Source organism: Scyliorhinus torazame, chromosome 17 (assembly GCF_047496885.1).
Source record: "Scyliorhinus torazame isolate Kashiwa2021f chromosome 17, sScyTor2.1, whole genome shotgun sequence".
NCBI lineage: Eukaryota > Metazoa > Chordata > Chondrichthyes > Carcharhiniformes > Scyliorhinidae > Scyliorhinus > Scyliorhinus torazame.
In genome coordinates, this window is record NC_092723.1 from 83,472,060 (window position 1) to 83,498,424 (window position 26,365).

Here is a 26,365-nt window from a genome sequence, read left to right on the forward strand (position 1 = left end):
CATGTACAGGGAGGCCTTGACTTGCATGCCTCCACTGCCTGGGATCGTCACTCCTCTTATGCCCGGATCCCTCCTGATGGACTCGGCAAAAGGTTCTATGCAGCACACAAAAAGGGCAGAGGAGAGAGGGCAGCCCTGCCTGACTCCAGATTTGATCTGGAACTTTTCTGATTCCCACCCATTGATTGAGACTGCGCTATAGATGTTTGTGTAGAGCAGTTTGATCCAATTGCGAATTCCCTCCCCAAACCCCATTTTGGAGAGCACATCCATCATGTAGGTGTGTGATATTCTGTCAAAAGCCTTCTCCTGGTCAAGGCTGATGAGGCAAGTGTCCACCCCCCTGTCCTGCACGTAGGCGATCGTATCCCTGAGTAGCGCGAGGCTATCAGAGATCTTCCTGCCGGGTACAGCACAGGTCTGGTCAGGGTGGATCACCGACTCCAGAGCAGACCTGACCCGATTGGCGATGACCTTTGCTAGAATTTTGTAGTCCACATTCAACAGTGAAATGGGTCGCCAATTTCGAATTTCTTCCCTTTCCCCCTTCTGCTTGTAGATGAGGGTGATGATGCCTTTCCTCATGGACTCTGACATGCTGCCTTCCAGAAGCATACTCTCGTACACTTCCAGCAGGTCTGGGCCCATCCAGTCCCACAGAGCCGAATACAACTCAACCGGTAAGCCGTCGCTTCCGGGAGTTTTACTCGTCTCGAAGGACTTGGCGGCCTTTGTCAGCTCGTCCAGAGTTAGTGGTTTGTCCAGGTTTTCCAGCTCGCTGTCGCCTATGACCTCCGTGATAGTCGACAGGAAGGTCTGGGAAACAGTGCTATCTGTTGGCTTCAGGTCATACAGTCCGGCATAAAAGGATTGGCTGATCCTCAGGATGTCAGACTGCGATGACTTTTCAGAGCCATCTTCTTCCTTCAGGCTGCTGATCACAGAGGTGTCTCTGTGCACCTTTTGGAAGAAGAAGCGTGAGCACTTTTCGTCCTGCTCCACGGAGCGGACTCTGGAACGGAAGATAACCTTGGAGGCCTCCGAGGTGTAGAGCGAGGCTTGCTGGCTCTTCACCTCTTGGAGATCCTCCTTGACATCCACCCCCATCGACTGCAGCTGGAGCAAATTTTGCATACTTTTCTGGAGCCTGGACATGACCCCTCGTCTCTCTCTCACCTTTTGAACGCCCTTGAGGATGAAAAACCTCTTGATATTCCCCTTGATTGCTTCCCACCAGAGATGTGGGGCCTCAAAGAGGGGTTTCACGGTTCTCCAACCTTTGTAATCCCTCCTGAGTTCCTCGATGTTCTCAGGGGTCAGCAGTTTTACATTTAGCTTCCACGTCCCCCTGCCTACCCCCTGGTCTTCCTGCAGGTGGCAGTCGGCCAGTAGGAGGCAGTGGTCAGAGAAGAACACCGGCGTTACGTCGGTGGACCTGACCGTGAAAGCTCGGGACACAAAAAAGAAGTCTATCCTGGAGCGGACGGACCCGTCTGGCCGTGACCACGTGTATCTACGCTGCGCGCCGTCTGCAGGGTTGCTGCAGACGTCGAGCAGCTTGGCGTCTTTTACCGTTTCCATCAGGAGTCTGGACGTAGCGTCTAGTTTGCTGTCGGCTTTGCTGGATCGTCCAGCCGCATCGATGATGCAGTTGAAGTCACCACCCAGGATGACCGGCTTGGAGGTGGCCAACAGCAGTGGGAGTTGCTGAAGAACTGCCAGCCGCTCACTTTTTACGGCCGGGGCGTACACATTAATAAGTCTGAGAGGGGTGTTTTTGTATTTCACGTCTGCTACGAGGAGGCGCCCGCCCACCACCTCCTTAACGTCGGAGATGGTGAAGTTGCCTCCCCGCAGCAGAATACCCAGGCCGGAGGAGCGGCAGTCGTTTCCTCCTGACCAGATGGATGGCCCGTGGGACCACCAGCTCGACCAGCGCCTGTAGTTGCTGAGGTGCGGAATTCCGCACTCCTGCAGGAACAGTAGGTCAGCTTTTACATTTGCCAAATAGTTGAGTGTGGCTACACACCGCGAAGTATCTTTGATGCTTCGCACATTTATGGATGCAATTTTTAAACCCATTATAAAAAAGATAGATTTACCAGTCTCAAGAGTCCAGAGTCTATACAGTTGGCTGTTCCAGCTGTTCGATGTTCCCCAGCATGCCGGTGGTGCTCGCAAACTTTAGCACAGTTGCAGGGCTGAGAAAGCTGTTCTGGTGCGTACTGGCCCCGTGATTTTGATGCAGATGCATTGGGGGGGTGATGTAGCCCTGGCGTTCATCATGGCAGTCAGTAGGTGTTGGGGTTGCAGGCCGGTCTTCACCTGGGTTGTTGCTGCTCGTTACTATCGGGGGTTGGTCTGTGACCTTGTTTCCTTCCCGGTCGGTGGTCTGGGGGGTCTGTGCCTTCCGTTCCACGTTGGTGCTTTGCCTCTTTATTTGAGGCCGATTCTTGTCCTGTTTTCCCTCATCGGATGAGGTGTCGGCGCTAAGTGCGCCGGCTGAGAGGTGTCTCTTTTTGCCACTACCCCTCGGGGGGTTCTTCAGTTTGTTTTTTTGTTTCCGCTTTCGTTTGTCCCTGTTCACTGTTTCCCAGGGCTCTTTATTCTTTGTCCCATCCTCTTCCTCTTCCATTGAGTGTTCCTCATCAGATGGGGCTGGGGTTGGGTTGTCAGGAGGTGCTGGGGCCTCTTCTTTTTGTTGGGGGCCCTTTTGTTGCTTTTCCTCATTCTGAGCCGTGGTGTCTTTTTCGGTGGAGGGTGTATGCACCTCCTCTCTGGTCGCCTTTTTAACTCCGCTGCTGATGATTTCAGCGTATGTCGCCCCGCGTTTCGGGCAGGCCCTGTAAAGATGGCCGGCCTCCCCACACAGGTTGCAGCACTTGTCTTCTTTGCAGTCCTTAGTCATGTGTCCCTCCTGCCTGCAGTTCTTGCAGAAGGTCACACTGCAGTTTGCGGCAACATGCCCCGTTTTGCCACAGGTGTGGCATACACGTGGCTGTCCCACGTAGTAGAGGTAGCCACGATTTACTCCAATAGCGAAATTGGAGGGGGGATGCAGGATGGCTCCGTTGCTGTCCGTTCTTAGGGTCACCTTGACCTGGTGCTCACTTGTCCAGATGCCGAAGGTGTCTTTCACTTGCACGCTGTCACTTTTCAGCTCAGCGTACCTGGCGAGGAACGTGAGCACATCAGATACAGGGACGTGGGGGTTGTACGTGTGCAGTGTAACAACCCGATTTCGCTGTGCCGGTAGCGTAAACAGAGGTTCCGCAGTCAGGATCGACAAGGGACTCTGGTTACCTTTTTCCTTGAAGACGTTCAAGAATTTGATGCACGCTGCGACGCTCTTGAAGGTGACATCAAAGAAACCATTCTTGGGGAAGTTTTGCAAGCAGAAGATCTCTGTTGCTTTAAACCCACAGCACTCGAGCAGCACCTTCTTCACGAAGTGTTTCCGGTCCAAAGGTGACTCTCCATCCGTTTTCTTCACTGTGACTCGGACAGTGTTTCGCACGCCCCAGCCTGGTGGTCGGGATGCAGCTGCATCCATAGCTCGTACGTTGGGTGTGAAACTGTATCGGCGTTAGGCCTAAACCCGAGGTTTAGGCCAGCATGTAGATCCACCAATAGCAGCCAAGCTCCAAACGTTTCTTCTTTGACGACTTCAATCCCTCCGAGTTCTCCAATCCACGATCGTCATCGAAATCCTCAGCTTCCCTCGATCAAATGAGACTACACTTGATCTTAGCCAAAAGGCCGAGAAGCGGAGTAATCCACATTCAACAGTGAAATGATGTGGAGATGCCGGCGTTGGACTGGGGTGAGCACAGTACGAAGTCTTACAACACCAGGTTAAAGTCCAACAGGTTTGTTTCGATGTCACTAGCTTTCGGAGCGCTGCTCCTTCCTCAGGTGAATGAAGAGGTATGCTCCAGAAACATATATATAGACAGATTCAAAGATGCCAGACAATGCTTGGAATGCGAGCATTAGCAGGTGATTAAATCTTTACAGATCCAGAGATGGGGTAACCCCAGGTTTGAGAGGTGTGAATTGTGTCAAGCCAGGACAGTTGGTAGGATTTTGCAGTGAAATGGGTGGTCAATTTTGAATTTGTTTGCTTTCCCCCTTGTGCTTGTAAGATGAGGCCTTTCGTCATCCTTCATCACACCCCGTAGAAGCTGAGTAGCAGCAGCCACTTGACGAAGCGTTTTGTTGTGTGATGAAAGAAATGTGAATAAAGTGTATATTTGTATGTGTTTGAGCTGTTTTTTGACTTTGAAATTCCCCATAAAGGGGTGGTGTGCACCGTTCCTGGAGATACTGCAATACCAGGTCGATGCGTGGAGTGGACGGAGCAAGCCCCTATTCCATCTCCCTGCTCCAAAAATCAATTTAATATATGGTCCCCAGATAAGGGACGTATCAGATATTAAACTGATAAGAACAGATTTTTTTTTTTTTTTTTTTTTCAAAAAAATATACTTTATTCATAAAAATTTATCATGAGCATTTCAGAAACATTTCAAATTGTCTTGACTGTACATTTTCGGCAGGGTTACATGTTGCCTTGACTTTCTTTCATTCAATTTTGATATTGTCGTACACATATCACTCTTTACATTACAATTCCTTCTTAAATATTTACAGTGGCATGTTTGTTTTATACATTGGAGTGTTGATTGCCCAGACCGAGGGGCTTTACACTGTTACGCGCCCCTCGGTGTACATTTGCTGGAAAGACTTTACACTGTGGTCTTTCCCCATTGCGCCTTGGCGGCAGCTGCCCCAAGCTTGAGTGCGTCCCTCAGCACGTAGTCCTGGACCTTGGAATGTGCCAGTCTGCAACACTCGGTCGAGGACAATTCTTTGCACTGGAAGATCAGCAAGTTTCGGGCAGACCAAAGAGCGTCTTTTACCGAGTTGATGATCTTCCAGCAGCAGTTGATATTTGTCTCGGTGTGTGTCCCTGGAAACAGTCCGTAGAGCACAGAGTCCTGTGTCACAGATCTGTTTGGGATAAACCTTGACAAATACCACTGCATCTCTCTCCAGACCTTCTTTGCAAAGGCACATTCCACAAGGAGGTGTGTGACCGTCTCATTTCCCCCACAGCCACTCCGAGGGCAGCGTGCATTGGTGCAGAGCCTTCGGGTGTGCATGAAGAATCTGACAGGGAGGGCCCTTCTCACCACCAGCCAAGCTAGGTCTTGGTGCTTGTTTGAAAGTTCTGGTGATGAGGCGTTCTGCCAGATGACTCTGGCAGTCTGCTCAGGGAACCATCCAACGTCCTCCACGGTCTCCTTTTCCCTGAGGGCCTCGAGGACATTACGTGCTGACCACTGCTTCATTGCCTTGTGGTCAAAGGTGTTTTTCTTCAAAAACTTTTCCACGAAGCACAGGTGGTACGGTACGGTCCAACTACTTGGAGCGTTCCGCGGCAATGAGGCCAGGCCCATCCTTCGCAACACCGGGGACAGGTAGAACCTCAGTATGTAGTGACACTTGGTGTTTGCATACTGGGGGTCCACGCACAGCTTGATGCAGCTGGACACAAAGGTGGCCAGCAGGATGAGGGAGGCGTTGGGTACGTTCCGCCCTCCCTTCTCCAGAGGTTTGTACATGGTGTCCCTTCGGACACGGTCCATCTTGGATCGCCAGATAAATTTGAAGATGGCCCGGGTGACTGCTGTGGCGTAGGGTCGGGTTATGGGCCAGACCTGCGCCACGTACAGTAGCACCGAGAGTACCTCACACCTGATGACCAGGGTTTTGCCCGCAATGGAGAGGGAGCGTTGCTCCCACCAGCCCAGTTTCTGTCTTACCTTTCCTATGCGCTCCTCCCAGTTTTTGGTGCACGCCCCAGCAGCTCCGAACCATATCCCCAGCACCTTCAGGTAATCGGACCTGACAGTGAAGGGGACAAAGGACCGGTCGGCCCAGTTCCCAAAGAACATGGCCTCGCTCTTGCCCCGGTTTACCTTGGCTCCAGAGGCCAGTTCAAACTGGTCGCAGGTGGTCAAGAGCCTGCGTACAGACGCAGGATCCGAGCAGAAGACGGCAACGTCGTCCATGTACAGGGAGGCCTTGACTTGCATGCCTCCACTGCCTGGGATCGTCACTCCTCTTATGCCCGGATCCCTCCTGATGGACTCGGCAAAAGGTTCTATGCAGCACACAAAAAGGGCAGAGGAGAGAGGGCAGCCCTGCCTGACTCCAGATCTGATCTGGAACTTTTCTGATTCCCACCCATTGATTGAGACTGCGCTATAGATGTTTGTGTAGAGCAGTTTGATCCAATTGCGAATTCCCTCCCCAAACCCCATTTTGGAGAGCACATCCATCATGTAGGTGTGCGATATTCTGTCAAAAGCCTTCTCCTGGTCAAGGCTGATGAGGCAAGTGTCCACCCCCCTGTCCTGCACGTAGGCGATCGTATCCCTGAGTAGCGCGAGGCTATCAGAGATCTTCCTGCCGGGTACAGCACAGGTCTGGTCAGGGTGGATCACCGACTCCAGAGCAGACCTGACCCGATTGGCGATGACCTTTGCTAGAATTTTGTAGTCCACATTCAACAGTGAAATGGGTCGCCAATTTCGAATTTCTTCCCTTTCCCCCTTCTGCTTGTAGATGAGGGTGATGATGCCTTTCCTCATGGACTCTGACATGCTGCCTTCCAGAAGCATACTCTCGTACACTTCCAGCAGGTCTGGGCCCATCCAGTCCCACAGAGCCGAATACAACTCAACCGGTAAGCCGTCGCTTCCGGGAGTTTTACTCGTCTCGAAGGACTTGGCGGCCTTTGTCAGCTCGTCCAGAGTTAGTGGTTTGTCCAGGTTTTCCAGCTCGCTGTCGCCTATGACCTCCGTGATAGTCGACAGGAAGGTCTGGGAAACAGTGCTATCTGTTGGCTTCAGGTCATACAGTCCGGCATAAAAGGATTGGCTGATCCTCAGGATGTCAGACTGCGATGACTTTTCAGAGCCATCTTCTTCCTTCAGGCTGCTGATCACAGAGGTGTCTCTGTGCACCTTTTGGAAGAAGAAGCGTGAGCACTTTTCGTCCTGCTCCACGGAGCGGACTCTGGAACGGAAGATAACCTTGGAGGCCTCCGAGGTGTAGAGCGAGGCTTGCTGGCTCTTCACCTCTTGGAGATCCTCCTTGACATCCACCCCCATCGACTGCAGCTGGAGCAAATTTTGCATACTTTTCTGGAGCCTGGACATGACCCCTCGTCTCTCTCTCACCTTTTGAACGCCCTTGAGGATGAAAAACCTCTTGATATTCCCCTTGATTGCTTCCCACCAGAGATGTGGGGCCTCAAAGAGGGGTTTCACGGTTCTCCAACCTTTGTAATCCCTCCTGAGTTCCTCGATGTTCTCAGGGGTCAGCAGTTTTACATTTAGCTTCCACGTCCCCCTGCCTACCCCCTGGTCTTCCTGCAGGTGGCAGTCGGCCAGTAGGAGGCAGTGGTCAGAGAAGAACACCGGCGTTACGTCGGTGGACCTGACCGTGAAAGCTCGGGACACAAAAAAGAAGTCTATCCTGGAGCGGACGGACCCGTCTGGCCGTGACCATGTGTATCTACGCTGCGCGCCGTCTGCAGGGTTGCTGCAGACGTCGAGCAGCTTGGCATCTTTTACCGTTTCCATCAGGAGTCTGGACGTAGCGTCTAGTTTGCTGTCGGCTTTGCTGGATCGTCCAGCCGCATCGATGATGCAGTTGAAGTCACCACCCAGGATGACCGGCTTGGAGGTGGCCAACAGCAGTGGGAGTTGCTGAAGAACTGCCAGCCGCTCACTTTTTACGGCCGGGGCGTACACATTAATAAGTCTGAGAGGGGTGTTTTTGTATTTCACGTCTGCTACGAGGAGGCGCCCGCCCACCACCTCCTTAACGTCGGAGATGGTGAAGTTGCCTCCCCGCAGCAGAATACCCAGGCCGGAGGAGCGGCAGTCGTTTCCTCCTGACCAGATGGATGGCCCGTGGGACCACCAGCTCGACCAGCGCCTGTAGTTGCTGAGGTGCGGAATTCCGCACTCCTGCAGGAACAGTAGGTCAGCTTTTACATTTGCCAAATAGTTGAGTGTGGCTACACACCGCGAAGTATCTTTGATGCTTCGCACATTTATGGATGCAATTTTTAAACCCATTATAAAAAGATAGATTTACCAGTCTCAAGAGTCCAGAGTCTATACAGTTGGCTGTTCCAGCTGTTGAATGTTCCCCAGCATGCCGGTGGTGCTCGCAAACTTTAGCACAGTTGCAGGGCTGAGAAAACTGTTCTGGTCCGTACTGGCCCCGTGATTTGGATGCAGATGCATTGGGGGGGTGGTGTAGCCCTGGGGTTCGTCGTGGCAGTCAGTAGGTGTTGGGGTTGCAGGCCGGTCTTCACCTGGGTTGTTGCTGCTCGTTGCTATCGGGGGTTGGTCTGTGACCTTGTTTTCTTCCCGGTCGGTGGTCTGGGGGGTCTGTGCCTTCCGTTCCATGTTGGTGCTTTGCCTCTTTATCTGAGGCCGATTCTTGTCCTGTTTTCCCTCATCGGATGAGGTGTCGGCACTAAGTGCGCCGGCTGAGAGGTGTCGCTTTTTGCCACTACCCCTCAGGGGGTTCTTCAGTTTGTTTTTTTGTTTCCTCTTACGTTTGTCCCTGTTCACGGTTTCCCAGGGCTCTTTATTCTTTGTCCCATCCTCTTCCTCTTCCATTGAGTGTTCCTCATCAGATGGGGCTGGGGCTGGGTTGTCAGGAGGTGCTGGGGCCTCCTCTTTTTGTTGGGGGCCCTTTTGTTGCTTTTCCTCATTCTGAGCCGTGGTGTCTTTTTCGGTGGAGGGTGTATGCACCTCCTCTCTGGTCGCCTTTTTAACTCCGCTGCTGATGATTTCAGCGTATGTTGCCCCGCGTTTCGGGCAGGCCCTGTAAAGATGGCCGGCCTCCCCACACAGGTTGCAGCACTTGTCTTTTTTGCAGTCCTTATTCATGTGTCCCTCCTGCCTGCAGTTCTTGCAGAAGGTCACACTGCAGTTTGCGGCAACATGCCCCGTTTTGCCACAGGTGTGGCATACTCGTGGCTGTCCCACGTAGTAGAGGTAGCCACGATTTACTCCAATAGCGAAATTGGAGGGGGGATGCAGGATGGCTCCGTTGCTGTCCGTTCTTAGGGTCACCTTGACCTGGTGCTCACTTGTCCAGATGCCGAAGGTGTCTTTCACTTGCACGCTGTCACTTTTCAGCTCAGCGTACCTGGCGAGGAACGTGAGCACATCAGATACAGGGACGTGGGGGTTGTACGTGTGCAGTGTAACAACCCGATTTCGCTGTGCCGGTAGCGTAAACAGAGGTTCCGCAGTCAGGATCGACAAGGGACTCTGGTTACCTTTTTCCTTGAAGACGTTCAAGAATTTGATGCACGCTGCGACGCTCTTGAAGGTGACATCAAAGAAACCATTCTTGGGGAAGTTTTGCAAGCAGAAGATCTCTGTTGCTTTAAACCCACAGCACTCGAGCAGCACCTTCTTCACGAAGTGTTTCCGGTCCAAAGGTGACTCTCCATCCGTTTTCTTCACTGTGACTCGGACAGTGTTTCGCACGCCCCAGCCTGGTGGTCGGGATGCAGCTGCATCCATAGCTCGTACGTTGGGTGTGAAACTGTATCGGCGTTAGGCCTAAACCCGAGGTTTAGGCCAGCATGTAGATCCACCAATAGCAGCCAAGCTCCAAACGTTTCTTCTTTGACGACTTCAATCCCTCCGAGTTCTCCAATCCACGATCGTCATCGAAATCCTCAGCTTCCCTCGATCAAATGAGACTACACTTGATCTTAGCCAAAAGGCCGAGAAGCGGAGTAATCCACATTCAACAGTGAAATGATGTGGAGATGCCGGCGTTGGACTGGGGTGAGCACAGTACGAAGTCTTACAACACCAGGTTAAAGTCCAACAGGTTTGTTTCAATGTCACTAGCTTTCGGAGCGCTGCTCCTTCCTCAGGTGAATGAAGAGGTATGCTCCAGAAACATATATATAGACAGATTCAAAGATGCCAGACAATGCTTGGAATGCGAGCATTAGCAGGTGATTAAATCTTTACAGATCCAGAGATGGGGTAACCCCAGGTTTGAGAGGTGTGAATTGTGTCAAGCCAGGACAGTTGGTAGGATTTTGCAGTGAAATGGGTGGTCAATTTTGAATTTGTTTGCTTTCCCCCTTGTGCTTGTAAGATGAGGCCTTTCGTCATCCTTCATCACACCCCGTAGAAGCTGAGTAGCAGCAGCCACTTGACGAAGCGTTTTGTTGTGTGATGAAAGAAATGTGAATAAAGTGTATATTTGTATGTGTTTGAGCTGTTTTTTGACTTTGAAATTCCCCATAAAGGGGTGGTGTGCACCGTTCCTGGAGATACTGCAATACCAGGTCAATGCGTGGAGTGGACGGAGCAAGCCCCTATTCCATCTCCCTGCTCCAAAAATCAATTTAATATATGGTCCCCAGATAAGGGACGTATCAGATATTAAACTGATAAGAACAGATTTTTTTTTTTTTTTTTTTTTTTTTATTCAAAAAAATATACTTTATTCATAAAAATTTATCATGAGCATTACAGAAACATTTCAAATTGTCTTGACTGTACATTTCCGGCAGGGTTACATGTTGCCTTGACTTTCTTTCATTCAATTTTGATATTGTCATACACATATCACTCTTTACATTACAATTCCTTCTTAAATATTTACATTGTCATGTTTGTTTTATACATTGGAGTGTTGGTTGCCCAGACCGAGGGGCTTTACACTGTTACGCGCCCCTCGGTGTACATTTGCTGGAAAGACTTTACACAGTGGTCTTTCCCCATTGCGCCTTGGCGGCAGCTGCCCCAAGCTTGAGTGCGTCCCTCAGCACGTAGTCCTGGACCCTGGAATGTGCCAGTCTGCAACACTCGGTCGAGGACAATTCTTTGCACTGGAAGATCAGCAAGTTTCGGGCAGACCAAAGAGCGTCTTTTACCGAGTTGATGACCTTCCAGCAGCAGTTGATATTTGTCTCGGTGTGTGTCCCTGGAAACAGTCCGTAGAGCACAGAGTCCTGTGTCACAGATCTGTTTGGGATAAACCTTGACAAATACCACTGCATCTCTCTCCAGACCTTCTTTGCAAAGGCACATTCCACAAGGAGGTGTGTGACCGTCTCATTTCCCCCACAGCCACTCCGAGGGCAGCGTGCATTGGTGCAGAGCCTTCGGGTGTGCATGAAGAATCTGACAGGGAGGGCCCTTCTCACCACCAGCCAAGCTAGGTCTTGGTGCTTGTTTGAAAGTTCTGGTGATGAGGCGTTCTGCCAGATGACTCTGGCAGTCTGCTCAGGGAACCATCCAACGTCCTCCACGGTCTCCTTTTCCCTGAGGGCCTCGAGGACATTACGTGCTGACCACTGCTTCATTGCCTTGTGGTCAAAGGTGTTTTCCTTCAAAAACTTTTCCACAAAGGACAGGTGGTACGGTACGGTCCAACTACTTGGAGCGTTCCGCGGCAATGAGGCCAGGCCCATCCTTCGCAACACCGGGGACAGGTAGAACCTCAGTATGTAGTGACACTTGGTGTTTGCATACTGGGGGTCCACGCACAGCTTGATGCAGCTGGACACAAAGGTGGCCAACAGGATGAGGGAGGCGTTGGGTACGTTCCGCCCTCCCTTCTCCACAGGTTTGTACATGGTGTCCCTTCGGACACGGTCCATCTTGGATCGCCAGATAAATTTGAAGATGGCCCGGGTGACTGCTGTGGCGTAGGGTCGGGTTATGGGCCAGACCTGCGCCACGTACAGTAGCACCGAGAGTACCTCACACCTGATGACCAGGGTTTTGCCCGCAATGGAGAGGGAGCGTTGCTCCCACCAGCCCAGTTTCTGTCTTACCTTTCCTATGCGCTCCTCCCAGTTTTTGGTGCACGCCTCCGAACCATATCCCCAGCACCTTCAGATAATCTGACCTGACAGTGAAGGGGACAAAGGACCGGTCGGCCCAGTTCCCAAAGAACATGGCCTCGCTCTTGCCCCGGTTTACCTTGGCTCCAGAGGCCAGTTCAAACTGGTCGCAGGTGGTTAAGAGCCTGCGTACAGACGCAGGATCCGAGCAGAAGACGGCAACGTCGTCCATGTACAGGGAGGCCTTGACTTGCATGCCTCCACTGCCTGGGATCGTCACTCCTCTTATACCCGGATCCCTCCTGATGGACTCGGCAAAAGGTTCTATGCAGCACACAAAAAGGGCAGAGGAGAGAGGGCAGCCCTGCCTGACTCCAGATCTGATCTGGAACTTTTCTGATTCCCACCCATTGATTGAGACTGCGCTATAGATGTTTGTGTAGAGCAGTTTGATCCAATTGCGAATTCCCTCCCCAAACCCCATTTTGGAGAGCACATCCATCATGTAGGTGTGCGATATTCTGTCAAAAGCCTTCTCCTGGTCAAGGCTGATGAGGCAAGTGTCCACCCCCCTGTCCTGCACGTAGGCGATCGTATCCCTGAGTAGCGCGAGGCTATCAGAGATCTTCCTGCCGGGTACAGCACAGGTCTGGTCAGGGTGGATCACCGACTCCAGAGCAGACCTGACCCGATTGGCGATGACCTTTGCTAGAATTTTGTAGTCCACATTCAACAGTGAAATGGGTCGCCAATTTCGAATTTCTTCCCTTTCCCCCTTCTGTTTGTAGATGAGGGTGATGATGCCTTTCCTCATGGACTCTGACATGCTGCCTTCCAGAAGCATACTCTCGTACACTTCCAGCAGGTCTGGGCCCATCCAGTCCCACAGAGCCGAATACAACTCAACCGGTAAGCCGTCGCTTCCGGGAGTTTTACTCGTCTCGAAGGACTTGGCGGCCTTTGTCAGCTCGTCCAGAGTTAGTGGTTTGTCCAGGTTTTCCAGCTCGCTGTCGCCTATGACCTCCGTGATAGTCGACAGGAAGGTCTGGGAAACAGTGCTATCTGTTGGCTTCAGGTCATACAGTCCGGCATAAAAGGATTGGCTGATCCTCAGGATGTCAGACTGCGATGACTTTTCAGAGCCATCTTCTTCCTTCAGGCTGCTGATCACAGAGGTGTCTCTGTGCACCTTTTGGAAGAAGAAGCGTGAGCACTTTTCGTCCTGCTCCACGGAGCGGACTCTGGAACGGAAGATAACCTTGGAGGCCTCCGAGGTGTAGAGCGAGGCTTGCTGGCTCTTCACCTCTTGGAGATCCTCCTTGACATCCACCCCCATCGACTGCAGCTGGAGCAAATTTTGCATACTTTTCTGGAGCCTGGACATGACCCCTCGTCTCTCTCTCACCTTTTGAACGCCCTTGAGGATGAAAAACCTCTTGATATTCCCCTTGATTGCTTCCCACCAGAGATGTGGGGCCTCAAAGAGGGGTTTCACGGTTCTCCAACCTTTGTAATCCCTCCTGAGTTCCTCGATGTTCTCAGGGGTCAGCAGTTTTACATTTAGCTTCCACGTCCCCCTGCCTACCCCCTGGTCTTCCTGCAGGTGGCAGTCGGCCAGTAGGAGGCAGTGGTCAGAGAAGAACACCGGCGTTACGTCGGTGGACCTGACCGTGAAAGCTCGGGACACAAAAAAGAAGTCTATCCTGGAGCGGACGGACCCGTCTGGCCGTGACCATGTGTATCTACGCTGCGCGCCGTCTGCAGGGTTGCTGCAGACGTCGAGCAGCTTGGCGTCTTTTACCGTTTCCATCAGGAGTCTGGACGTAGCGTCTAGTTTGCTGTCGGCTTTGCTGGATCGTCCAGCCGCATCGATGATGCAGTTGAAGTCACCACCCAGGATGACCGGCTTGGAGGTGGCCAACAGCAGTGGGAGTTGCTGAAGAACTGCCAGCCGCTCACTTTTTACGGCCGGGGCGTACACATTAATAAGTCTGAGAGGGGTGTTTTTGTATTTCACGTCTGCTACGAGGAGGCGCCCGCCCACCACCTCCTTAACGTCGGAGATGGTGAAGTTGCCTCCCCGCAGCAGAATACCCAGGCCGGAGGAGCGGCAGTCGTTTCCTCCTGACCAGATGGATGGCCCGTGGGACCACCAGCTCGACCAGCGCCTGTAGTTGCTGAGGTGCGGAATTCCGCACTCCTGCAGGAACAGTAGGTCAGCTTTTACATTTGCCAAATAGTTGAGTGTGGCTACACACCGCGAAGTATCTTTGATGCTTCGCACATTTATGGATGCAATTTTTAAACCCATTATAAAAAGGATAGATTTACCAGTCTCAAGAGTCCAGAGTCTATACAGTTGGCTGTTCCAGCTGTTCGATGTTCCCCAGCATGCCGGTGGTGCTCGCACACTTTAGCACAGTTGCAGGGCTGAGAAAGCTGTTCTGGTCCGTACTGGCCCCGTGATTTTGATGCAGATGCATTGGGGGGGTGATGTAGCCCTGGCGTTCGTCATGGCAGTCAGTAGGTGTTGGGGTTGCAGGCCGGTCTTCACCTGGGTTGTTGCTGCTCGTTACTATCGGGGGTTGGTCTGTGACCTTGTTTCCTTCCCGGTCGGTGGTCTGGGGGGTCTGTGCCTTCCGTTCCACGTTGGTGCTTTGCCTCTTTATTTGAGGCCGATTCTTGTCCTGTTTTCCCTCATCGGATGAGGTGTCGGCGCTAAGTGCGCCGGCTGAGAGGTGTCGCTTTTTGCCACTACCCCTCGGGGGGTTCTTCAGTTTGTTTTTTTGTTTCCGCTTTCGTTTGTCCCTGTTCACTGTTTCCCAGGGCTCTTTATTCTTTGTCCCATCCTCTTCCTCTTCCATTGAGTGTTCCTCATCAGATGGGGCTGGGGTTGGGTTGTCAGGAGGTGCTGGGGCCTCTTCTTTTTGTTGGGGGCCCTTTTGTTGCTTTTCCTCATTCTGAACCGTGGTGTCTTTTTCGGTGGAGGGTGTATGCACCTCCTCTCTGGTCGCCTTTTTAACTCCGCTGCTGATGATTTCAGCGTATGTCGCCCCGCGTTTCGGGCAGGCCCTGTAAAGATGGCCGGCCTCCCCACACAGGTTGCAGCACTTGTCTTCTTTGCAGTCCTTAGTCATGTGTCCCTCCTGCCTGCAGTTCTTGCAGAAGGTCACACTGCAGTTTGCGGCAACATGCCCCGTTTTGCCACAGGTGTGGCATACTCGTGGCTGTCCCACGTAGTAGAGGTAGCCACGATTTACTCCAATAGCGAAATTGGAGGGAGGATGCAGGATGGCTCCGTTGCTGTCCGTTCTTAGGGTCACCTTGACCTGGTGCTCACTTGTCCAGATGCCGAAGGTGTCTTTCACTTGCACGCTGTCACTTTTCAGCTCAGCGTACCTGGCGAGGAACGTGAGCACATCAGATACAGGGACGTGGGGGTTGTACGTGTGCAGTGTAACAACCCGATTTCGCTGTGCCGGTAGCGTAAACAGAGGTTCCGCAGTCAGGATCGACAAGGGACTCTGGTTACCTTTTTCCTTGAAGACGTTCAAGAATTTGATGCACGCTGCGACGCTCTTGAAGGTGACATCAAAGAAACCATTCTTGGGGAAGTTTTGCAAGCAGAAGATCTCTGTTGCTTTAAACCCACAGCACTCGAGCAGCACCTTCTTCACGAAGTGTTTCCGGTCCAAAGGTGACTCTCCATCCGTTTTCTTCACTGTGACTCGGACAGTGTTTCGCACGCCCCAGCCTGGTGGTCGGGATGCAGCTGCATCCATAGCTCGTACGTTGGGTGTGAAACTGTATCGGCGTTAGGCCTAAACCCGAGGTTTAGGCCAGCATGTAGATCCACCAATAGCAGCCAAGCTCCAAACGTTTCTTCTTTGGCGACTTCAATCCCTCCGAGTTCTCCAATCCACGATCGTCATCGAAATCCTCAGCTTCCCTCGATCAAATGAGACTACACTTGATCTTAGCCAAAAGGCCGAGAAGCGGAGTAATCCACATTCAACAGTGAAATGATGTGGAGATGCCGGCGTTGGACTGGGGTGAGCACAGTACGAAGTCTTACAACACCAGGTTAAAGTCCAACAGGTTTGTTTCAATGTCACTAGCTTTCGGAGCGCTGCTCCTTCCTCAGGTGAATGAAGAGGTATGCTCCAGAAACATATATATAGACAGATTCAAAGATGCCAGACAATGCTTGGAATGCGAGCATTAGCAGGTGATTAAATCTTTACAGATCCAGAGATGGGGTAACCCCAGGTTTGAGAGGTGTGAATTGTGTCAAGCCAGGACAGTTGGTAGGATTTTGCAGTGAAATGGGTGGTCAATTTTGAATTTGTTTGCTTTCCCCCTTGTGCTTGTAAGATGAGGCCTTTCGTCATCCTTCATCACACCCCGTAGAAGCTGAGTAGCAGCAGCCACTTGACGAAGCGTTTTGTTGTGTGATGAAAGAAATGTGAATAAAGTGTATATTTGTATGTGTTTGAGCTGTTTTTTGACTTTGAAATTCCCCATAAAGGGGTGGTGTGCACCGTTCCTGGAGATACTGCAATACCAGGTCGATGCGTGGAGTGGACGGAGCAAGCCCCTATTCCATCTCCCTGCTCCAAAAATCAATTTAATATATGGTCCCCAGATAAGGGACGTATCAGATATTAAACTGATAAGAACAGATTTTTTTTTTTTTTTTTTTTTTTTTCAAAAAAATATACTTTATTCATAAAAATTTATCATGAGCATTTCCGAAACATTTCAAATTGTCTTGACTGTACATTTTCGGCAGGGTTACATGTTGCCTTGACTTTCTTTCCTTCAATTTTGATATTGTCATACACATATCACTCTTTACATTACAATTTCTTTCTTAAATATTTACAGTGGCATGTTTGTTTTATACATTGGAGTGTTGGTTGCCCAGACCGAGGGGCTTTACACTGTTACGCGCCCCTCGGTGTACATTTGCTGGAAAGACTTTACACTGTGGTCTTTCCCCATTGCGCCTTGGCGGCAGCTGCCCCAAGCTTGAGTGCGTCCCTCAGCACGTAGTCCTGGACCTTGGAATGTGCCAGTCTGCAACACTCGGTCGAGGACAATTCTTTGCACTGGAAGATCAGCAAGTTTCGGGCAGACCAAAGAGCGTCTTTTACCGAGTTGATGACCTTCCAGCAGCAGTTGATATTTGTCTCGGTGTGTGTCCCTGGAAACAGTCCGTAGAGCACAGAGTCCTGTGTCACAGATCTGTTTGGGATAAACCTTGACAAATACCACTGCATCTCTCTCCAGACCTTCTTTGCAAAGGCACATTCCACAAGGAGGTGTGTGACCGTCTCATTTCCCCCACAGCCACTCCGAGGGCAGCGTGCATTGGTGCAGAGCCTTCGGGTGTGCATGAAGAATCTGACAGGGAGGGCCCTTCTCACCACCAGCCAAGCTAGGTCTTGGTGCTTGTTTGAAAGTTCTGGTGATGAGGCGTTCTGCCAGATGACTCTGGCAGTCTGCTCAGGGAACCATCCAACGTCCTCCACGGTCTCCTTTTCCCTGAGGGCCTCGAGGACATTACGTGCTGACCACTGCTTCATTGCCTTGTGGTCAAAGGTGTTTTCCTTCAAAAACTTTTCCACAAAGGACAGGTGGTACGGTACGGTCCAACTACTTGGAGCGTTCCGCGGCAATGAGGCCAGGCCCATCCTTCGTAACACCGGGGACAGGTAGAACCTCAGTATGTAGTGACACTTGGTGTTTGCATACTGGGGGTCCACGCACAGCTTGATGCAGCTGGACACAAAGGTGGCCAACAGGATGAGGGAGGCGTTGGGTACGTTCCACCCTCCTTTCTCCAGAGGTTTGTACATGGTGTCCCTTCGGACACGGTCCATCTTGGATCGCCAGATAAATTTGAAGATGGCCCGGGTGACTGCTGTGGCGTAGGGTCGGGTTATGGGCCAGACCTGCGCCACGTACAGTAGCACCGAGAGTACCTCACACCTGATGACCAGGGTTTTGCCCGCAATGGAGAGGGAGCGTTGCTCCCACCAGCCCAGTTTCTGTCTTACCTTTCCTATGCGCTCCTCCCAGTTTTTGGTGCACGCCCCAGCAGCTCCGAACCATATCCCCAGCACCTTCAGGTAATCTGACCTGACAGTGAAGGGGACAAAGGACCGGTCGGCCCGAGTCCAGAGTCTATACAGTTGGCTGTTCCAGCTGTTCGATGTTCCCCAGCATGCCGGTGGTGCTCGCAAACTTTAGCACAGTTGCAGGGCTGAGAAAGCTGTTCTGGTCCGTACTGGCCCCGTGATTTTGATGCAGATGCATTGGGGGGGTGGTGTAGCCCTGGGGTTCGTTGTGGCAGTCAGTAGGTGTTGGGGTTGCAGGCCGGTCTTCACCTGGGTTGTTGCTGCTCGTTGCTATCGGGGGTTGGTCTGTGACCTTGTTTCCTTCCCGGTCGGTGGTCTGGGGGGTCTGTGCCTTCCGTTCCACGTTGGTGCTTTGCCTCTTTATTTGAGGCCGATTCTTGTCCTGTTTTCCCTCATCGGATGAGGTGTCGGCGCTAAGTGCGCCGGCTGAGAGGTGTCGCTTTTTGCCACTACCCCTCGGGGGGTTCTTCAGTTTGTTTTTTTGTTTCCGCTTTCGTTTGTCGCTGTTCACTGTTTCCCAGGGCTCTTTATTCTTTGTCCCATCCTCTTCCTCTTCCATTGAGTGTTCCTCATCAGGTGGGGCTGGGGTTGGGTTGTCAGGAGGTGCTGGGGCCTCTTCTTTTTGTTGGGGGCCCTTTTGTTGCTTTTCCTCATTCTGAGCCGTGGTGTCTTTTTCGGTGGAGGGTGTATGCACCTCCTCTCTGGTCGCCTTTTTAACTCCGCTGCTGATGATTTCAGCGTATGTCGCCCCGCGTTTCGGGCAGGCCCTGTAAAGATGGCCGGCCTCCCCACACAGGTTGCAGCACTTGTCTTCTTTGCAGTCCTTAGTCATGTGTCCCTCCTGCCTGCAGTTCTTGCAGAAGGTCACACTGCAGTTTGCGGCAACATGCCCCGTTTTGCCACAGGTGTGGCATACACGTGGCTGTCCCACGTAGTAGAGGTAGCCACGATTTACTCCAATAGCGAAATTGGAGGGGGGATGCAGGATGGCTCCGTTGCTGTCCGTTCTTAGGGTCACCTTGACCTGGTGCTCACTTGTCCAGATGCCGAAGGTGTCTTTCACTTGCACGCTGTCACTTTTCAGCTCAGCGTACCTGGCGAGGAACGTGAGCACATCAGATACAGGGACGTGGGGGTTGTACGTGTGCAGTGTAACAACCCGATTTCGCTGTGCCGGTAGCGTAAACAGAGGTTCCGCAGTCAGGATCGACAAGGGACTCTGGTTACCTTTTTCCTTGAAGACGTTCAAGAATTTGATGCACGCTGCGACGCTCTTGAAGGTGACATCAAAGAAACCATTCTTGGGGAAGTTTTGCAAGCAGAAGATCTCTGTTGCTTTAAACCCACAGCACTCGAGCAGCACCTTCTTCACGAAGTGTTTCCGGTCCAAAGGTGACTCTCCATCCGTTTTCTTCACTGTGACTCGGACAGTGTTTCGCACGCCCCAGCCTGGTGGTCGGGATGCAGCTGCATCCATAGCTCGTACGTTGGGTGTGAAACTGTATCGGCGTTAGGCCTAAACCCGAGGTTTAGGCCAGCATGTAGATCCACCAATAGCAGCCAAGCTCCAAACGTTTCTTCTTTGGCGACTTCAATCCCTCCGAGTTCTCCAATCCACGATCGTCATCGAAATCCTCAGCTTCCCTCGATCAAATGAGACTACACTTGATCTTAGCCAAAAGGCCGAGAAGCGGAGTAATCCACATTCAACAGTGAAATGATGTGGAGATGCCGGCGTTGGACTGGGGTGAGCACAGTACGAAGTCTTACAACACCAGGTTAAAGTCCAACAGGTTTGTTTCAATGTCACTAGCTTTCGGACCGCTGCTCCTTCCTCAGGTGAATGAAGAGGTATGCTCCAGAAACATATATATAGACAGATTCAAAGATGCCAGACAATGCTTGGAATGCGAGCATTAGCAGGTGATTAAATCTTTACAGATCCAGAGATGGGGTAACGCCAGGTTTGAGAGGTGTGAATTGTGTCAAGCCAGGACAGTTGGTAGGATTTTGCAGTGAAATGGGTGGTCAATTTTGAATTTGTTTGCTTTCCCCCTTGTGCTTGTAAGATGAGGCCTTTCGTCATCCTTCATCACACCCCGTAGAAGCTGAGTAGCAGCAGCCACTTGACGAAGCGTTTTGTTGTGTGATGAAAGAAATGTGAATAAAGTGTATATTTGTATGTGTTTGAGCTGTTTTTTGACTTTGAAATTCCCCATAAAGGGGTGGTGTGCACCGTTCCTGGAGATACTGCAATACCAGGTCGATGCGTGGAGTGGACGGAGCAAGCCCCTATTCCATCTCCCTGCTCCAAAAATCAATTTAATATATGGTCCCCAGATAAGGGACGTATCAGATATTAAACTGATAAGAACAGATTTTTTTTTTTTTTTTTTTTTTTTTTTTCAAAAAAATATACTTTATTCATAAAAATTTATCATGAGCATTTCAGAAACATTTCAAATTGTCTTGACTGTACATTTTCGGCAGGGTTACATGTTGCCTTGACTTTCTTTCATTCAATTTTGATATTGTCGTACACATATCACTCTTTACATTACAATTCCTTCTTAAATATTTACAGTGGCATGTTTGTTTTATACATTGGAGTGTTGATTGCCCAGACCGAGGGGCTTTACACTGTTACGCGCCCCTCGGTGTACATTTGCTGGAAAGACTTTACACTGTGGTCTTTCCCCATTGCGCCTTGGCGGCAGCTGCCCCAAGCTTGAGTGCGTCCCTCAGCACGTAGTCCTGGACCTTGGAATGTGCCAGTCTGCAACACTCGGTCGAGGACAATTCTTTGCACTGGAAGATCAGCAAGTTTCGGGCAGACCAAAGAGAGTCTTTTACCGAGTTGATGACCTTCCAGCAGCAGTTGATATTTGTCTCGGTGTGTGTCCCTGGAAACAGTCCGTAGAGCACAGAGTCCTGTGTCACAGATCTGTTTGGGATAAACCTTGACAAATACCACTGCATCTCTCTCCAGACCTTCTTTGCAAAGGCACATTCCACAAGGAGGTGTGTGACCGTCTCATTTCCCCCACAGCCACTCCGAGGGCAGCGTGCATTGGTGCAGAGCCTTCGGGTGTGCATGAAGAATCTGACAGGGAGGGCCTTTCTCACCACCAGCCAAGCTAGGTCTTGGTGCTTGTTTGAAAGTTCTGGTGATGAGGCGTTCTGCCAGATGACTCTGGCAGTCTGCTCAGGGAACCATCCAACGTCCTCCACGGTCTCCTTTTCCCTGAGGGCCTCGAGGACATTACGTGCTGACCACTGCTTCATTGCCTTGTGGTCAAAGGTGTTTTCCTTCAAAAACTTTTCCACGAAGGACAGGTGGTACGGTACGGTCCAACTACTTGGAGCGTTCCGCGGCAATGAGGCCAGGCCCATCCTTCGCAACACCGGGGACAGGTAGAACCTCAGTATGTAGTGACACTTGGTGTTTGCATACTGGGGGTTCACGCACAGCTTGATGCAGCTGGACACAAAGGTGGCCAGCAGGATGAGGGAGGCGTTGGGTACGTTCCGCCCTCCCTTCTCCAGAGGTTTGTACATGGTGTCCCTTCGGACACGGTCCATCTTGGATCGCCAGATAAATTTGAAGATGGCCCGGGTGACTGCTGTGGCGTAGGGTCGGGTTATGGGCCAGACCTGCGCCACGTACAGTAGCACCGAGAGTACCTCACACCTGATGACCAGGGTTTTGCCCGCAATGGAGAGGGAGCGTTGCTCCCACCAGCCCAGTTTCTGTCTTACCTTTCCTATGCGCTCCTCCCAGTTTTTGGTGCACGCCCCAGCAGCTCCGAACCATATCCCCAGCACCTTCAGGTAATCTGACCTGACAGTGAAGGGGACAAAGGACCGGTCGGCCCAGTTCCCAAAGAACATGGCCTCGCTCTTGCCCCGGTTTACCTTGGCTCCAGAGGCCAGTTCAAACTGGTCGCAGGTGGTCAAGAGCCTGCGTACAGACGCAGGATCCGAGCAGAAGACGGCAACGTCGTCCATGTACAGGGAGGCCTTGACTTGCATGCCTCCACTGCCTGGGATCGTCACTCCTCTTATGCCCGGATCCCTCCTGATGGACTCGGCAAAAGGTTCTATGCAGCACACAAAAAGGGCAGAGGAGAGAGGGCAGCCCTGCCTGACTCCAGATCTGATCTGGAACTTTTCTGATTCCCACCCATTGATTGAGACTGCGCTATAGATGTTTGTGTAGAGCAGTTTGATCCAATTGCGAATTCCCTCCCCAAACCCCATTTTGGAGAGCACATCCATCATGTAGGTGTGCGATATTCTGTCAAAAGCCTTCTCCTGGTCAAGGCTGATGAGGCAAGTGTCCACCCCCCTGTCCTGCACGTAGGCGATCGTATCCCTGAGTAGCGCGAGGCTATCAGAGATCTTCCTGCCGGGTACAGCACAGGTCTGGTCAGGGTGGATCACCGACTCCAGAGCAGACCTGACCCGATTGGCGATGACCTTTGCTAGAATTTTGTAGTCCACATTCAACAGTGAAATGGGTCGCCAATTTCGAATTTCTTCCCTTTCCCCCTTCTGCTTGTAGATGAGGGTGATGATGCCTTTCCTCATGGACTCTGACATGCTGCCTTCCAGAAGCATACTCTCGTACACTTCCAGCAGGTCTGGGCCCATCCAGTCCCACAGAGCCGAATACAACTCAACCGGTAAGCCGTCGCTTCCGGGAGTTTTACTCGTCTCGAAGGACTTGGCGGCCTTTGTCAGCTCGTCCAGAGTTAGTGGTTTGTCCAGGTTTTCCAGCTCGCTGTCGCCTATGACCTCCGTGATAGTCGACAGGAAGGTCTGGGAAACAGTGCTATCTGTTGGCTTCAGGTCATACAGTCCGGCATAAAAGGATTGGCTGATCCTCAGGATGTCAGACTGCGATGACTTTTCAGAGCCATCTTCTTCCTTCAGGCTGCTGATCACAGAGGTGTCTCTGTGCACCTTTTGGAAGAAGAAGCGTGAGCACTTTTCGTCCTGCTCCACGGAGCGGACTCTGGAACGGAAGATAACCTTGGAGGCCTCCGAGGTGTAGAGCGAGGCTTGCTGGCTCTTCACCTCTTGGAGATCCTCCTTGACATCCACCCCCATCGACTGCAGCTGGAGCAAATTTTGCATACTTTTCTGGAGCCTGGACATGACCCCTCGTCTCTCTCTCACCTTTTGAACGCCCTTGAGGATGAAAAACCTCTTGATATTCCCCTTGATTGCTTCCCACCAGAGATGTGGGGCCTCAAAGAGGGGTTTCACGGTTCTCCAACCTTTGTAATCCCTCCTGAGTTCCTCGATGTTCTCAGGGGTCAGCAGTTTTACATTTAGCTTCCACGTCCCCCTGCCTACCCCCTGGTCTTCCTGCAGGTGGCAGTCGGCCAGTAGGAGGCAGTGGTCAGAGAAGAACACCGGCGTTACGTCGGTGGACCTGACCGTGAAAGCTCGGGACACAAAAAAGAAGTCTATCCTGGAGCGGACGGACCCGTCTGGCCGTGACCATGTGTATCTACGCTGCGCGCCGTCTGCAGGGTTGCTGCAGACGTCGAGCAGCTTGGCGTCTTTTACCGTTTCCATCAGGAGTCTGGACGTAGCGTCTAGTTTGCTGTCGGCTTTGCTGGATCGTCCAGCCGCATCGATGATGCAGTTGAAGTCACCACCCAGGATGACCGGCTTGGAGGTGGCCAACAGCAGTGGGAGTTGCTGAAGAACTGCCAGCCGCTCACTTTTTACGGCTGGGGCGTACACATTAATAAGTCTGAGAGGGGTGTTTTTGTATTTCACGTCTGCTACGAGGAGGCGCCCGCCCACCACCTCCTTAACGTCGGAGATGGTGAAGTTGCCTCCCCGCAGCAGAATACCCAGGCCGGAGGAGCGGCAGTCGTTTCCTCCTGACCAGATGGATGGCCCGTGGGACCACCAGCTCGACCAGCGTCTGTAGTTGCTGAGGTGCGGAATTCCGCACTCCTGCAGGAACAGTAGGTCAGCTTTTACATTTGCCAAATGGTTGAGTGTGGCTACACACCGCGAAGTATCTTTGATGCTTCGCACATTTATGGATGCAATTTTTAAACCCATTATAAAAAGATAGATTTACCAGTCTCAAGAGTCCAGAGTCTATACAGTTGGCTGTTCCAGCTGTTGAATGTTCCCCAGCATGCTGGTGGTGCTCGCAAGCTTTAGCACAGTTGCAGGGCTGAGAAAACTGTTCTGGTCCGTGCTGGCCCCGTGATTTTGATGCAGATGCATTGGGGGGGTGGTGTAGCCCTGGGGTTCGTCGTGGCAGTCAGTAGGTGTTGGGGTTGCAGGCCGGTCTTCACCTGGGTTGTTGCTGCTCGTTGCTAGCGGGGGTTGGTCTGTGACCTTGTTTTCTTCCTGGTCGGTGGTCTGGGGGGTCTGTGCCTTCCGTTCCACGTTGGTGCTTTGCCTCTTTATCTGAGGCCGATTCTTGTCCTGTTTTCCCTCATCGGATGAGGTGTCGGCACTAAGTGCGCCGGCTGAGAGGTGTCGCTTTTTGCCACTACCCCTCAGGGGGTTCTTCAGTTTGTTTTTTTGTTTCCTCTTACGTTTGTCCCTGTTCACGGTTTCCCAGGGCTCTTTATTCTTTGTCCCATCCTCTTCCTCTTCCATTGAGTGTTCCTCATCAGATGGGGCTGGGGCTGGGTTGTCAGGAGGTGCTGGGGCCTCCTCTTTTTGTTGGGGGCCCTTTTGTTGCTTTTCCTCATTCTGAGCCGTGGTGTCTTTTTCGGTGGAGGGTGTATGCACCTCCTCTCTGGTCGCCTTTTTAACTCCGCTGCTGATGATTTCAGCGTATGTTGCCCCGCGTTTCGGGCAGGCCCTGTAAAGATGGCCGGCCTCCCCACACAGGTTGCAGCACTTGTCTTCTTTGCAGTCCTTAGTCATGTGTCCCTCCTGCCTGCAGTTCTTGCAGAAGGTCACACTGCAGTTTGCGGCAACATGCCCCGTTTTGCCACAGGTGTGGCATACACGTGGCTGTCCCACGTAGTAGAGGTAGCCACGATTTACTCCAATAGCGAAATTGGAGGGGGGATGCAGGATGGCTCCGTTGCTGTCCGTTCTTAGGGTCACCTTGACCTGGTGCTCACTTGTCCAGATGCCGAAGGTGTCTTTCACTTGCACGCTGTCACTTTTCAGCTCAGCGTACCTGGCGAGGAACGTGAGCACATCAGATACAGGGACGTGGGGGTTGTACGTGTGCAGTGTAACAACCCGATTTCGCTGTGCCGGTAGCGTAAACAGAGGTTCCGCAGTCAGGATCGACAAGGGACTCTGGTTACCTTTTTCCTTGAAGACGTTCAAGAATTTGATGCACGCTGCGACGCTCTTGAAGGTGACATCAAAGAAACCATTCTTGGGGAAGTTTTGCAAGCAGAAGATCTCTGTTGCTTTAAACCCACAGCACTCGAGCAGCACCTTCTTCACGAAGTGTTTCCGGTCCAAAGGTGACTCTCCATCCGTTTTCTTCACTGTGACTCGGACAGTGTTTCGCACGCCCCAGCCTGGTGGTCGGGATGCAGCTGCATCCATAGCTCGTACGTTGGGTGTGAAACTGTATCGGCGTTAGGCCTAAACCCGAGGTTTAGGCCAGCATGTAGATCCACCAATAGCAGCCAAGCTCCAAACGTTACTTCTTTGGCGACTTCAATCCCTCCGAGTTCTCCAAGCCACGATCGTCATCGAAATCCTCAGCTTCCCTCGATCAAATGAGACTACACTTGATCTTAGCCAAAAGGCCGAGAAGCGGAGTAATCCACATTCAACAGTGAAATGATGTGGAGATGCCGGCGTTGGACTGGGGTGAGCACAGTACGAAGTCTTACAACACCAGGTTAAAGTCCAACAGGTTTGTTTCAATGTCACTAGCTTTCGGAGCGCTGCTCCTTCCTCAGGTGAATGAAGAGGTATGCTCCAGAAACATATATATAGACAGATTCAAAGATGCCAGACAATGCTTGGAATGCGACCATTAGCAGGTGATTAAATCTTTACAGATCCAGAGATGGGGTAACCCCAGGTTTGAGAGGTGTGAATTGTGTCAAGCCAGGACAGTTGGTAGGATTTTGCAGTGAAATGGGTGGTCAATTTTGAATTTGTTTGCTTTCCCCCTTGTGCTTGTAAGATGAGGCCTTTCGTCATCCTTCATCACACCCCGTAGAAGCTGAGTAGCAGCAGCCACTTGACAAAGCGTTTTGTTGTGTGATGAAAGAAATGTGAATAAAGTGTATATTTGTATGTGTTTGAGCTGTTTTTTGACTTTGAAATTCCCCATAAAGGG

General features: G+C 51.6%; 4 non-coding genes across 4 annotated transcripts; all 4 read right to left on the bottom strand.

Moving 5' to 3' along the window:
* Positions 1 to 4,301: 4,301 nt before the first annotated feature.
* Positions 4,302 to 4,486, bottom strand: LOC140394693 (U2 spliceosomal RNA). Its single transcript, XR_011935976.1, has one exon. It is a non-coding gene; the product is annotated as a U2 spliceosomal RNA (small nuclear RNA).
* Positions 4,487 to 10,374: 5,888 nt separating this feature from the next.
* Positions 10,375 to 10,566, bottom strand: LOC140394594 (U2 spliceosomal RNA). The gene has a single exon (XR_011935915.1). It is a non-coding gene; the product is annotated as a U2 spliceosomal RNA (small nuclear RNA).
* Positions 10,567 to 16,447: 5,881 nt separating this feature from the next.
* Positions 16,448 to 16,636, bottom strand: LOC140394576 (U2 spliceosomal RNA). The gene has a single exon (XR_011935899.1). It is a non-coding gene; the product is annotated as a U2 spliceosomal RNA (small nuclear RNA).
* A 3,649-nt stretch (positions 16,637 to 20,285) lies between these two features.
* Positions 20,286 to 20,477, bottom strand: LOC140394582 (U2 spliceosomal RNA). The gene has a single exon (XR_011935904.1). It is a non-coding gene; the product is annotated as a U2 spliceosomal RNA (small nuclear RNA).
* Between the last annotated feature and the right edge of the window lie 5,888 nt (positions 20,478 to 26,365).